Below are 12,565 nucleotides of genomic sequence, written 5' to 3'. Positions count from 1 at the left end.
TTAATGAGCGACAACATTTTGACCCCAAACCGAGAGGATTCTGGGATGTTTGTGGTCTTTTTGTAATAACTCTGGAAGGAAACGTCACAGACCCATCAAGGTGGTATTCGTACTGCTCGCCTCATCGAGAGGAATCCAAAGATATTAGTATTTAAACTAAGGGATATAAAATGGACGATCGACCAATAAAACAACATGTATTATGGAGTTGAATGCATTTTGCTATTCACAAAATAAAACAAAAGCAGTCATGCAAATATCTTATTTAACACGGCACATCAAAATCAGTTGCACCATTCAATTCCGCTCGTCCAGACGGGGAGATTTCAATCACATTTATTCGATGCGACGTTTCTTATGGGATTTAATGAGCGACAACATTTTGACCCCAAACCGAGAGGATTCTGGGATGTTTGTGGTTTTTTTTGTAATAACTCTGGAAGGAAACGTCGCAGACCCATCAAGGTGGTACTCGTACTGCTCGCCTCATCGAGAGGAATCCAAAGATATGAGTGGTTAAGGTATGGGATATGAAATGGACGAGCGACCAATAAAACAACATGTATTATGGGGTTGAATGCTTTTTGCTATTCACAAAATAAAACAATTGTAGTCATGCAAATATCTTATTTAACACAGCACAGCAAAATCAGTTACACCATTCAATTCCGCTCGTCCAGACGGGGAGAATTCAATCACATTTATTCGATGCGACATTTCTTATGGGATTTAATGAGCGACAACATTTTGACCCCAAACCGAGAGGATTCTGGGATGTTTGTGTTTTTTTTTGTAATAACTCTGGAAGGAAACGTCGCAGACCCATCAAGGTGGTACTCCTACTGCTCGCCTCATCGAGAGGAATCCAAAGATATGAGTGGTTAAGCTATGGGATATGAAATGGACGAGCGACCAATAAAACAACATGTATTATTGGGTTGAATGCTTTTTGCTATTCACAAAATAAAACAAAAGCAGTCATGCAAATATCTTATTTAACACAGCACGGCAAAATCAGTTGCACCATTCAATCCTGCTCGTCCAGACGGGGAGAATTCACTCACATTTATTAGCTGCGATGTTTCTTATGGGATTTAATGAGCGACAACATTTTGACCCCAAACCGAGAGGATTCTGGAAGTTTGTGGTTTTTTGGTAATAACTCTGGAAGGAAACGTCGCAGACCCATCAAGGTGGTACTCGTACTGCTCGCCTCATCGAGTGGAATCCAAAGATATGAGTGGTTAAGCTATGGGATATGAAATGCACGAGCTACCAATAAAACAACATGTTTTATGGAGTTGAATGCTTTTTGCTATTCACAAAATAAAACAATTGTAGTCATGCAAATATCTTATTTAACACAGCACAGCAAAATCAGTTACACCATTCAATTCCGCTCGTCCAGACGGGGAGAATTCAATCACATTTATTCGATGCGACATTTCTTATGGGATTTAATGAGCGACAACATTTTGACCCCAAACCGAGAGGATTCTGGGATGTTTGTGGTTTTTTTTGTAATAACTCTGGAAGGAAACGTCGCAGACCCATCAAGGTGGTACTCCTACTGCTCGCCTCATCGAGAGGAATCCAAAGATATGAGTGGTTCAGCTATGGGATATGAAATGGACGAGCGACCAATAAAACAACATGTATTATTGGGTTGAATGCTTTTTGCTATTCACAAAATAAAACAAAAGCAGTCATGCAAATATCTTATTTAACACAGCACGGCAAAATCAGTTGCACCATTCAATCCTGCTCGTCCAGACGGGATGAATTCACTCACATTTATTAGCTGCGATGTTTCTTATGGGATTTAATGAGCGACAACATTTTGACCCCAAACCGAGAGGATTCTGGAAGTTTGTGGTTTTTTGGTAATAACTCTGGAAGGAAACGTCGCAGACCCATCAAGGTGGTACTCGTACTGCTCGCCTCATCGAGTGGAATCCAAAGATATGAGTGGTTAAGCTATGGGATATGAAATGCACGAGCTACCAATAAAACAACATGTTTTATGGAGTTGAATGCTTTTTGCTATTCACAAAATAAAACAATTGTAGTCATGCAAATATCTTATTTAACACAGCACAGCAAAATCAGTTACACCATTCAATTCCGCTCGTCCAGACGGGGAGAACTCAATCACATTTATTCGATGCGACATTTCTTATGGGATTTAATGAGCGACAACATTTTGACCCCAAACCGAGAGGATTCTGGGATGTTTGTGGTTTTTTTGTAATAACTCTGGAAGGAAACGTCGCAGACCCATCAAGGTGGTACTCGTACTGCTCGCCTCATCGAGAGGAATCCAAAGATATGAGTGGTTAAGCTATGAAATATGAAATGGACGAGCGACCAATAAAACAACATGTATTATGGGGTTGAATGCTTTTTGCTATTCACAAAATAAAACAAAAGCAGTCATGCAAATATCTTATTTAACACAGCACGGCAAAATCAGTTGCACCATTCAATCCTGCTCGTCCAGACGGGGAGAATTCACTCACATTTATTAGCTGCGATGTTTCTTATGGGATTTAATGAGCGACAACATTTTGACCCCAAACGAGAGGATTCTGGAAGTTTGTGGTTTTTTGGTAATAACTCTGGAAGGAAACGTCGCAGACCCATCAAGGTGGTACTCGTACTGCTCGCCTCATCGAGTGGAATCCAAAGATATGAGTGGTTAAGCTATGGGATATAAAATGGACGATCGACCAATAAAACAACATGTTTTATGGGGTTGAATGCTTTTTGCTATTCACAAAATAAAACAAAAGCAGTCATGCAAATATCTTATTTAACACAGCACAGCAAAATCAGTTGCACCATTCAATTCCGCTCGTCCAGACGGGGAGATTTCAATCACATTTATTCGATGCGACGTTTCTTATGGGATTTAATGAGCGACAACATTTTGACCCCAAACCGAGAGGATTCTGGGATGTTTGTGTTTTTTTTTGTAATAACTCTGGAAGGAAACGTCACAGACCCATCAAGTTGGTACTCGTACTGCTCGCCTCATCGAGAGGAATCCAAAGATATGAGTATTTAAACTATGGGATATAAAATGGACGATCGACCAATAAAACAACATGTATTATGGGGTTGAATGCTTTTTGCTATTCACAAAATAAAACAAAAGCAGTCATTCAAAAATCTGATTTAACACAGCACAGCAAAATCAGTTGCACCATTCAATCCCGCTCGGCCAGACGGGGAGAATTCAATCACATTTATTCGATGCGACGTTTCTTATGGAATTTAATGAGCGACAACATTTTGACCCCAAACCGAGAGGATTCTGGGATGTTTGTGGTCTTTTTGTAATAACTCTGGAAGGAAACGTCACAGACCCATCAAGGTGGTATTCGTACTGCTCGCCTCATCGAGAGGAATCCAAAGATATTAGTATTTAAACTAAGGGATATAAAATGGACGATCGACCAATAAAACAACATGTATTATGGAGTTGAATGCATTTTGCTATTCACAAAATAAAACAAAAGCAGTCATGCAAATATCTTATTTAACACGGCACATCAAAATCAGTTGCACCATTCAATTCCGCTCGTCCAGACGGGGAGATTTCAATCACATTTATTCGATGCGACGTTTCTTTTGGGATTTAATGAGCGACAACAGTTTGACCGCAAACGGAGAGGATTCTGGGATGTTGTGTTTTTTTTGTAATAACTCTAAAACGAAACGTCGCAGACCCATCAAGGTGGTACTCGTACTGCTCGCCTCATCGAGAGGAATTCAATTGTATGAGTGGTTAAGGTATGGGATATGAAATGGACGAGCGACCAATAAAACAACATGTATTATGGGGTTGAATGCTTTTTGCTATTCACAAAATAAAACAAAAGCAGTAATGCAAATATCTGATTTAACACAGCACAGCAAAATCAGTTACAACATTCAATTCCGCTCGTCCAGACGGGGAGAATTCAATCACATTTATTCGATGCGACATTTCTTATGGGATTTAATGAGCGACAACATTTTGACCGCAAACCGAGAGGATTCTGGGATGTTTGTGGTTTTTTTGTAATAACTCTGGAAGGAAACGTCGCAGACCCATCAAGGTGGTACTCGTACTGCTCGCCTCATCGAGAGGAATCCAAAGATATGAGTGGTTAAGCTATGAAATATGAAATGGACGAGCGACCAATAAAACAACATGTATTATGGGGTTGAATGCTTTTTGCTATTCACAAAATAAAACAAAAGCAGTCATGCAAATATCTTATTTAACACAGCACGGCAAAATCAGTTGCACCATTCAATCCTGCTCGTCCAGACGGGGAGAATTCACTCACATTTATTAGCTGCGATGTTTCTTATGGGATTTAATGAGCGACAACATTTTGACCCCAAACCGAGAGGATTCTGGAAGTTTGTGGTTTTTTGGTAATAACTCTGGAAGGAAACGTCGCAGACCCATCAAGGTGGTACTCGTACTGCTCGCCTCATCGAGTGGAATCCAAAGATATGAGTGGTTAAGCTATGGGATATGAAATGGACGAGCGACCAATAAAACAACATGTTTTATGGCGTTGAATGCTTTTTGCTATTCACAAAATAAAACAATTGTAGTCATGCAAATATCTTATTTAACACAGCACAGCAAAATAAGTTGCACCATTCAATTCCGCTCGTCCAGACGGGGAGATTTCAATCACATTTATTCGATGCGACGTTTCTTATGGGATTTAATGAGCGACAACATTTTGACCCCAAACCGAGAGGATTCTGGGATGTTTGTGTTTTTTTTGTAATAACTCTGGAAGGAAACGTCACAGACCCATCAAGTTGGTACTCGTACTGCTCGCCTCATCGAGAGGAATCCAAAGATATGAGTATTTAAACTATGGGATATAAAATGGACGATCAACCAATAAAACAACATGCATTATGGGGTTGAATGCTTTTTGCTATTCACAAAATAAAACAAAAGCAGTCATTCAAAAATCTGATTTAACACAGCACAGCAAAATCAGTTGCACCATTCAATCCCGCTCGGCCAGACGGGGAGAATTCAATCACATTTATTCGATGCGACGTTTCTTATGGAATTTAATGAGCGACAACATTTTGACCCCAAACCGAGAGGATTCTGGGATGTTTGTGGTCTTTTTGTAATAACTCTGGAAGGAAACGTCACAGACCCATCAAGGTGGTATTCGTACTGCTCGCCTCATCGAGAGGAATCCAAAGATATTAGTATTTAAACTAAGGGATATAAAATGGACGATCGACCAATAAAACAACATGTATTATGGAGTTGAATGCATTTTGCTATTCACAAAATAAAACAAAAGCAGTCATGCAAATATCTTATTTAACACGGCACATCAAAATCAGTTGCACCATTCAATTCCGCTCGTCCAGACGGGGAGATTTCAATCACATTTATTCGATGCGACGTTTCTTATGGGATTTAATGAGCGACAACATTTTGACCCCAAACCGAGAGGATTCTGGGATGTTTGTGGTTTTTTTTGTAATAACTCTGGAAGGAAACGTCGCAGACCCATCAAGGTGGTACTCGTACTGCTCGCCTCATCGAGAGGAATCCAAAGATATGAGTGGTTAAGGTATGGGATATGAAATGGACGAGCGACCAATAAAACAACATGTATTATGGGGTTGAATGCTTTTTGCTATTCACAAAATAAAACAAAAGCAGTAATGCAAATATCTGATTTAACACAGCACAGCAAAATCAGTTACAACATTCAATTCCGCTCGTCCAGACGGGGAGAATTCAATCACATTCATTCGATGCGACGTTTCTTATGGGATTTAATGAGCGACAAGATTTTGACCCCAAACCGAGAGGATTCTGGAAGTTTGTGGTTTTTTGGTAATAACTCTGGAAGGAAACGTCGCAGACCCATCAAGGTGGTACTCGTCCTGCTCGCCTCATCGATTGAAATCCAAAGATATGAGTGGTTAAGCTATGGGATATGAAATGCACGAGCTACCAATAAAACAACATGTTTTATGGAGTTGAATGCTTTTTGCTATTCACAAAATAAAACAATTGTAGTCATGCAAATATCTTATTTAACACAGCACAGCAAAATCAGTTACACCATTCAATTCCGCTCGTCCAGACGGGGAGAATTCAATCACATTTATTCGATGCGACATTTCTTATGGGATTTAATGAGCGACAACATTTTGACCCCAAACCGAGAGGATTCTGGGATGTTTGTGGTTTTTTTTGTAATAACTCTGGAAGGAAACGTCGCAGACCCATCAAGGTGGTACTCCTACTGCTCGCCTCATCGAGAGGAATCCAAAGATATGAGTGGTTAAGCTATGGGATATGAAATGGACGAGCGACCAATAAAACAACATGTATTATTGGGTTGAATGCTTTTTGCTATTCACAAAATAAAACAAAAGCAGTCATGCAAATATCTTATTTAACACAGCACGGCAAAATCAGTTGCACCATTCAATCCTGCTCGTCCAGACGGGGAGAATTCACTCACATTTATTAGCTGCGATGTTTCTTATGGGATTTAATGAGCGACAACATTTTGACCCCAAACCGAGAGGATTCTGGAAGTTTGTGGTTTTTTGGTAATAACTCTGGAAGGAAACGTCGCAGACCCATCAAGGTGGTACTCGTACTGCTCGCCTCATCGAGTGGAATCCAAAGATATGAGTGGTTAAGCTATGGGATATGAAATGCACGAGCTACCAATAAAACAACATGTTTTATGGAGTTGAATGCTTTTTGCTATTCACAAAATAAAACAATTGTAGTCATGCAAATATCTTATTTAACACAGCACAGCAAAATCAGTTACACCATTCAATTCCGCTCGTCCAGACGGGGAGAATTCAATCACATTTATTCGATGCGACATTTCTTATGGGATTTAATGAGCGACAACATTTTGACCCCAAACCGAGAGGATTCTGGGATGTTTGTGGTTTTTTTGTAATAACTCTGGAAGGAAACGTCGCAGACCCATCAAGGTGGTACTCGTACTGCTCGCCTCATCGAGAGGAATCCAAAGATATGAGTGGTTAAGCTATGAAATATGAAATGGACGAGCGACCAATAAAACAACATGTATTATGGGGTTGAATGCTTTTTGCTATTCACAAAATAAAACAAAAGCAGTCATGCAAATATCTTATTTAACACAGCACGGCAAAATCAGTTGCACCATTCAATCCTGCTCGTCCAGACGGGGAGAATTCACTCACATTTATTAGCTGCGATGTTTCTTATGGGATTTAATGAGCGACAACATTTTGACCCCAAACCGAGAGGATTCTGGAAGTTTGTGGTTTTTTGGTAATAACTCTGGAAGGAAACGTCGCAGACCCATCAAGGTGGTACTCGTACTGCTCGCCTCATCGAGTGGAATCCAAAGATATGAGTGGTTAAGCTATGGGATATGAAATGGACGAGCGACCAATAAAACAACATGTTTTATGGGGTTGAATGCTTTTTGCTATTCACAAAATAAAACAATTGTAGTCATGCAAATATCTTATTTAACACAGCACAGCAAAATCAGTTGCACCATTCAATCCCGCTCGTCCAGACGGGGAGAATTCAATCACATTTAATCGATGCGACGTTTCTTATGGAATTTAATAAGCGACAACATTTTGACCCCAAACCGAGAGGATTCTGGGATGTTTTGTGGTTGTTTTGTAATAACTCTGGAAGGAAACGTCGCAGACCCATCAAGGTGGTACTCGTACTGCTCGCCTCGTCGAGAGGAATCAAAAGATATGAGTATTTAAACTATGGGATATAAAATGGACGATCGACCAATAAAACAACATGTTTTATGGGGTTGAATGCTTTTTGCTATTCACAAAATAAAACAAAAGCAGTCATGCAAATATCTTATTTAACACAGCACAGCAAAATCAGTTGCACCATTCAATTCCGCTCGTCCAGACGGGGAGATTTCAATCACATTTATTCGATGCGACGTTTCTTATGGGATTTAATGAGCGACAACATTTTGACCCCAAACCGAGAGGATTCTGGGATGTTTGTGTTTTTTTTTGTAATAACTCTGGAAGGAAACGTCACAGACCCATCAAGTTGGTACTCGTACTGCTCGCCTCATCGAGAGGAATCCAAAGATATGAGTATTTAAACTATGGGATATAAAATGGACGATCGACCAATAAAACAACATGTATTATTGGGTTGAATGCTTTTTGCTATTCACAAAATAAAACAAAAGCAGTCATTCAAAAATCTGATTTAACACAGCACAGCAAAATCAGTTGCACCATTCAATCCCGCTCGGCCAGACGGGGAGAATTCAATCACATTTATTCGATGCGGCGTTTCTTATGGAATTTAATGAGCGACAACATTTTGACCCCAAACCGAGAGAATTCTGGGATGTTTGTGGTCTTTTTGTAATAACTCTGGAAGGAAACGTCACAGACCCATCAAGGTGGTATTCGTACTGCTCGCCTCATCGAGAGGAATCCAAAGATATTAGTATTTAAACTAAGGGATATAAAATGGACGATCGACCAATAAAACAACATGTATTATGGAGTTGAATGCATTTTGCTATTCACAAAATAAAACAAAAGCAGTCATGCAAATATCTTATTTAACACGGCACATCAAAATCAGTTGCACCATTCAATTCCGCTCGTCCAGACGGGGAGATTTCAATCACATTTATTCGATGCGACGTTTCTTATGGGATTTAATGAGCGACAACAGTTTGACCCCAAACGGAGAGGATTCTGGGATGTTGTGTTTTTTTTGTAATAACTCTGGAAGGAAACGTCGCAGACCCATCAAGGTGGTACTCGTACTGCTCGCCTCATCGAGAGGAATCCAAAGATATGAGTGGTTAAGGTATGGGATATGAAATGGACGAGCGACCAATAAAACAACATGTATTATGGGGTTGAATGCTTTTTGCTATTCACAAAATAAAACAAAAGCAGTAATGCAAATATCTGATTTAACACAGCACAGCAAAATCAGTTACAACATTCAATTCCGCTCGTCCAGACGGGGAGAATTCAATCACATTCATTCGATGCGACGTTTCTTATGGGATTTAATGAGCGACAAGATTTTGACCCCAAACCGAGAGGATTCTGGAAGTTTGTGGTTTTTTGGTAATAACTCTGGAAGGAAACGTCGCAGACCCATCAAGGTGGTACTCGTCCTGCTCGCCTCATCGATTGAAATCCAAAGATATGAGTGGTTAAGCTATGGGATATGAAATGCACGAGCTACCAATAAAACAACATGTTTTATGGAGTTGAATGCTTTTTGCTATTCACAAAATAAAACAATTGTAGTCATGCAAATATCTTATTTAACACAGCACAGCAAAATCAGTTACACCATTCAATTCCGCTCGTCCAGACGGGGAGAATTCAATCACATTTATTCGATGCGACATTTCTTATGGGATTTAATGAGCGACAACATTTTGACCCCAAACCGAGAGGATTCTGGGATGTTTGTGGTTTTTTTTGTAATAACTCTGGAAGGAAACGTCGCAGCCCCATCAAGGTGGTACTCGTACTGCTCGCCTCATCGAGAGGAATCCAAAGATATGAGTGGTTAAGCTATGGGATATGAAATGGACGAGCGACCAATAAAACAACATGTATTATTGAGTTGAATGCTTTTTGCTATTCACAAAATAAAACAAACGCAGTCATGCAAATATCTTATTTAACACAGCACGGCAAAATCAGTTGCACCATTCAATCCTGCTCGTCCAGACGGGGAGAATTCACTCACATTTATTAGCTGCGATGTTTCTTATGGGATTTAATGAGCGACAACATTTTGACCCCAAACCAAGAGGATTCTGGAAGTTTGTGGTTTTTTGGTAATAACTCTGGAAGGAAACGTCGCAGACCCATCAAGGTGGTACTCGTACTGCTCGCCTCATCGAGTGGAATCCAAAGATATGAGTGGTTAAGCTATGGGATATGAAATGGACGAGCGACCAATAAAACAACATGTTTTATGGGGTTGAATGCTTTTTGCTATTCACAAAATAAAACAATTGTAGTCATGCAAATATCTTATTTAACACAGCACAGCAAAATCAGTTGCACCATTCAATCCCACTCGTCCAGACGGGGAGAATTCAATCACATTTAATCGATGCGACGTTTCTTATGGGATTTAATGAGCGACAACATTTTGACCCCAAACCGAGAGGATTCTGGGATGTTTGTGTTTTTTTTGTAATAACTCTGGAAGGAAACGTCACAGACCCATCAAGTTGGTACTCGTACTGCTCGCCTCATCGAGAGGAATCCAAAGATATGAGTATTTAAACTATGGGATATAAAATGGACGATCGACCAATAAAACAACATGTATTATGGGGTTGAATGCTTTTTGCTATTCACAAAATAAAACAAAAGCAGTCATTCAAAAATCTGATTTAACACAGCACAGCAAAATCAGTTGCACCATTCAATCCCGCTCGGCCAGACGGGGAGAATTCAATCACATTTATTCGATGCGGCGTTTCTTATGGAATTTAATGAGCGACAACATTTTGACCCCAAACCGAGAGAATTCTGGGATGTTTGTGGTCTTTTTGTAATAACTCTGGAAGGAAACGTCACAGACCCATCAAGGTGGTATTCATACTGCTCGCCTCATCGAGAGGAATCCAAAGATATTAGTATTTAAACTAAGGGATATAAAATGGACGATCGACCAATAAAACAACATGTATTATGGAGTTGAATGCATTTTGCTATTCACAAAATAAAACAAAAGCAGTCATGCAAATATCTTATTTAACACGGCACATCAAAATCAGTTGCACCATTCAATTCCGCTCGTCCAGACGGGGAGATTTCATCACATTTATTCGATGCGACGTTTCTTATGGGATTTAATGAGCGACAACAGTTTGACCCCAAACGGAGAGGATTCTGGGATGTTGTGTTTTTTTTGTAATAACTCTGGAAGGAAACGTCGCAGACCCATCAAGGTGGTACTCGTACTGCTCGCCTCATCGAGAGGAATTCAATTGTATGAGTGGTTAAGGTATGGGATATGAAATGGACGAGCGACCAATAAAACAACATGTATTATGGGGTTGAATGCTTTTTGCTATTTCCAAAATAAAACAAAAGCAGTAATGCAAATATCTGATTTAACACAGCACAGCAAAATCAGTTACAACATTCAATTCCGCTCGTCCAGACGGGGAGAATTCAATCACATTCATTCGATGCGACGTTTCTTATGGGATTTAATGAGCGACAAGATTTTGACCCCAAACCGAGAGGATTCTGGAAGTTTGTGGTTTTTTGGTAATAACTCTGGAAGGAAACGTCGCAGACCCATCAAGGTGGTACTCGTCCTGCTCGCCTCATCGATTGAAATCCAAAGATATGAGTGGTTAAGCTATGGGATATGAAATGCACGAGCTACCAATAAAACAACATGTTTTATGGAGTTGAATGCTTTTTGCTATTCACAAAATAAAACAATTGTAGTCATGCAAATATCTTATTTAACACAGCACAGCAAAATCAGTTACACCATTCAATTCCGCTCGTCCAGACGGGGAGAATTCAATCACATTTATTCGATGCGACATTTCTTATGGGATTTAATGAGCGACAACATTTTGACCCCAAACCGAGAGGATTCTGGGATGTTTGTGGTTTTTTTTGTAATAACTCTGGAAGGAAACGTCGCAGACCCATCAAGGTGGTACTCGTACTGCTCGCCTCATCGAGAGGAATCCAAAGATATGAGTGGTTAAGCTATGGGATATGAAATGGACGAGCGACCAATAAAACAACATGTATTATTGGGTTGAATGCTTTTTGCTATTCACAAAATAAAACAAACGCAGTCATGCAAATATCTTATTTAACACAGCACGGCAAAATCAGTTGCACCATTCAATCCTGCTCGTCCAGACGGGGAGAATTCACTCACATTTATTAGCTGCGATGTTTCTTATGGGATTTAATGAGCGACAACATTTTGACCCCAAACCGAGAGGATTCTGGAAGTTTGTGGTTTTTTGGTAATAACTCTGGAAGGAAACGTCGCAGACCCATCAAGGTGGTACTCGTACTGCTCGCCTCATCGAGAGGAATCCAAAGATATGAGTGGTTAAGGTATGGGATATGAAATGGACGAGCGACCAATAAAACAACATGTATTATGGGGTTGAATGCTTTTTGCTATTCACAAAATAAAACAAAAGCAGTAATGCAAATATCTGATTTAACACAGCACAGCAAAATCAGTTACAACATTCAATTCCGCTCGTCCAGACGGGGAGAATTCAATCACATTCATTCGATGCGACGTTTCTTATGGGATTTAATGAGCGACAAGATTTTGACCCCAAACCGAGAGGATTCTGGAAGTTTGTGGTTTTTTGGTAATAACTCTGGAAGGAAACGTCGCAGACCCATCAAGGTGGTACTCGTCCTGCTCGCCTCATCGATTGAAATCCAAAGATATGAGTGGTTAAGCTATGGGATATGAAATGCACGAGCTACCAATAAAACAACA

The sequence above is a fragment of the Petromyzon marinus genome, chromosome 79 (genome assembly GCF_048934315.1).
Source record: "Petromyzon marinus isolate PM22_M1 ecotype Great Lakes invasive population chromosome 79, UKy_Petmar_22M1.pri1.0, whole genome shotgun sequence".
NCBI classification, from domain to species: Eukaryota; Metazoa; Chordata; class Hyperoartia; order Petromyzontiformes; family Petromyzontidae; genus Petromyzon; species Petromyzon marinus.
The sequence above is the reverse complement of the archived record's forward strand: the minus strand, read 5'-3'. Positions refer to the sequence as shown.